This window comes from Jatropha curcas, chromosome 1 (genome assembly GCF_041381405.1).
Source record: "Jatropha curcas cultivar XTBG-Jc1 chromosome 1, XTBG_Jcur_1.0, whole genome shotgun sequence".
In the NCBI taxonomy this organism is placed as follows: Eukaryota; Viridiplantae; Streptophyta; class Magnoliopsida; order Malpighiales; family Euphorbiaceae; genus Jatropha; species Jatropha curcas.
In genome coordinates this window covers 29,106,296-29,109,338 of record NC_143151.1, presented here as the reverse complement: position 1 = coordinate 29,109,338, position 3,043 = coordinate 29,106,296, and the positions used below count along the sequence as shown (strand labels likewise).

General features: G+C 32.6%; 1 long non-coding RNA gene across 1 annotated transcript; it reads left to right on the top strand.

The window, feature by feature from the left end:
* Positions 1-96: 96 nt before the first annotated feature.
* LOC149499312 (uncharacterized) lies at positions 97-2,543 on the top strand. Its single transcript, XR_016319770.1, has 3 exons — positions 97-214; positions 294-353; positions 2,218-2,543. It is a non-coding gene; the product is annotated as an uncharacterized LOC149499312 (long non-coding RNA).
* Positions 2,544-3,043: the final 500 nt, after the last annotated feature.

The window sequence follows — 3,043 nt, the reverse complement described above, 5'->3', positions numbered from 1 at the left end:
ATTTTGACACTTGAGGTACCATTTGGTAATTTTCACATAAAAATCAATAATATTCTAGAGACTACCCGTGAGTTCCATTTCATTTTCATTTCTTCATCCTTATCTTCATCTTCTTCCTCTACTTTCCTCTTCCACTTTCCTTTCTCCATCACTTTTAATGGTAGTGAAGATTTTAATGGGATTCAAGCATTAATTCAACTTCTATTATATCCAAGTAAGTAAACCTTCTTGAATTTCATACTTGAATCATTTGGTGATATTTTTAGATGATTCATAAGAATTCTTATGTATAGGAGAGGTGATCTCAAGGTAGAAGGAAGCTAAGAAGAAGATTCCAAGCTTGTTGAGTGAAGGTGTGCTATCTCTTTTAGTTTAATTCATTTCCTTGCATGATAATTTGTGTGATGTGTTGAAATGAGGAGATATGTTGCTTAATATTGAGTAAGAAGACTGAAAATGGTGAAAAAGCATGAGATGAAATGAATAAATGAAGTAGATATTGAGTTCATGCTGAAACAAGTTTTGCTGGAAAAGTTACCAGTAATTTCACCTTGATTTTTACCCTATTTAATGATGGAATTAGGAAGTGTCATAGAAGAGTTATTTGTTCCTCTATGTGTTAGCTTTACATGGGTTTTTGAATCACCCAAATCGGAGTTGTATATTGAGAGATATGACCAAAAGAGTACAGACTGCGCAGGCTGGAAAACACGTCGCGCGCTCGCGAATTTCATTTGCGCGCTCGCGAATTGTGTCTGGAAACTCTCTGACTCTCATTTGCACTTCTCGCGCTCGCGACTTTGCATGACGCGCTCGCGAATTGTGTTCTGATGCTCTTTTGGACTTCATTTTCAATGCAATTGTATTCCTTTGCTCAACTTGTATGCCTCCGATCATTTTAAAACAAAAAGACAACATTAGAACATGCATCAAAACAACATGCAAGCATGCAAATGATGTGAAATGAGGTAAACACAACTTGTAATTGTATTCTATGCAATTGTGAAATGATGTGAAATGGTGTGTGAAGTTATGAATTCTATGCAATTGTATTCCTTTTCTCAACTTGTATGTCTTCAATCATTTTAAAGCAAAAAGACAACATGAACACATGTATAAACACAAAATGCAAGCATGCAAATGGTGTGAAACTAACATGACACAAGTTGCCCGCTTGGCGAGGCTATCAGCATACAGGTAAGCAGTAAATTTTATGAAATGATGAAGCAGTTAATTTTATGACACAAGCAAGTGAAAATAACATGACACAAGCATGCAAATTATGACACAGTTACTATGCATTTGTTTTATCTATTGCCATACCAATATTATGCTCCATTGAGGTTAGGTAGAAACCATGTAGATAAGGCTATGTCGCGACATAGAATAGCAGATCTGCGCCCCATACAGTTTGGTACTCCGGCTACAGGCCGTTGAGTGGATATGATTATATAGGCCATAGCAACCAAGCATACAGTTTCATCCAGTTTCATACAGTTTTTCTTATCACTTCGGTTTCACTATAACCTTATGGAGCCATACAGATATCTTGACATAACATTGCATGAATCATACAGTATACTAAACAACAAGAAAGATCATCAAGGTAAAATGAAAGTATCATGATATGTGTGCTTACATTCCATATGTGAGTAAATGTTTATTTCTACATATGTATGTGCTTATATGTTTCTTTATTCATTGTGATATTTACTGAGTTTAATTAAAGTTGCAGAATTCATACAGCATAAAGAACATCAGGTAAGATCATGAAAGTATAATGCTATATATACTTACAAGTTTATTTATTGAATCTTTAACAGTCATGAGATGTTATTAATCATAACTTGAAAGTGCATAAGTCATACAGCATAATGAATAGCAAGTAAGACAATGAACATATACTGTTATGTATTCTTACATGTTTATTGATTTCATTCATACAACACAATGAACAGCAGGTAAGATCATGATAGTATCATAATGTGTGATTAAAGGAGTTATGAGATAATTAGAACTAAATTATTTATGGTGTGAATTAGAAGTTTATTCTTTGCTATAAAGATGCATTGATGTTGAAATTTACTAAATCTATGATTTTCAATGCTATTATGCAAATTTGTATTTTAAGTTAGTTGTCATCACACTTTGTTAAGTATGTGAATTATGAGCACCATTGAGTTTTATACTCAGCGCGTCGATTTTTATCACGCGTAGGTTGAAGATCGTGGTTGCTACTTGAAGACTTGAAGAGTACTATCAAAGCAGAAGTGATTAATTTGGGAGTAGTAGATTGAGAGTTATATAATTAAGAATTATGGCATGTATTAAGATTTATGGCATGTATAATTATTACATTTGTTAGAGCTATGTGATTGTAAATATAAGTGAAGCATGTAATTATTTTGATATAAGTAGTTGGAGATAAGAATAATACTTATGAAATGATTGAAGATGAAATATTTTACTATAGTTGGTATGATTAGGTCCTGAAGACTTGATATAGATCATGAATGCACTTAATTGCTGGCTATTACATGCTATTGAGGATTGATACAGTTATGACTATATATATATAAAGTGTTATTGTGTTATGATGATTAGTTGGAGATATTGAAAGTTTGGAGTTTAATTGGGAATATTTTGTATTCATAGTTAGCATACAGGATGATATCAGCATGACAGGACATGAGTTCAACCAGATTTTAGCGTCTCGGCTCGGTTCATTCGTGTTAACGGGTGGACCGGGAATGGATGTTACACTTCGTGAATAAATTATATAAAAAATTAATTTTTAAATAAATTACATATTACTCCCAAATTTAGGGAGTAAATTCATCCTTATTGTTCAACCAACATCAAGTATCTTTTTTGGAATTTTAGCTTATTTTATTCTCGTTTCCATTACTAAGTGCTTTTTCAATTTTTCTTTTTCCAATGGGTAATTATTTCAACCCCACTACATATTGAAATATGTTTCAATAATCCACTAGGATAATGGTAGGCCATTTTTTAAATATAGACATGTGTTTGATTGAGATTT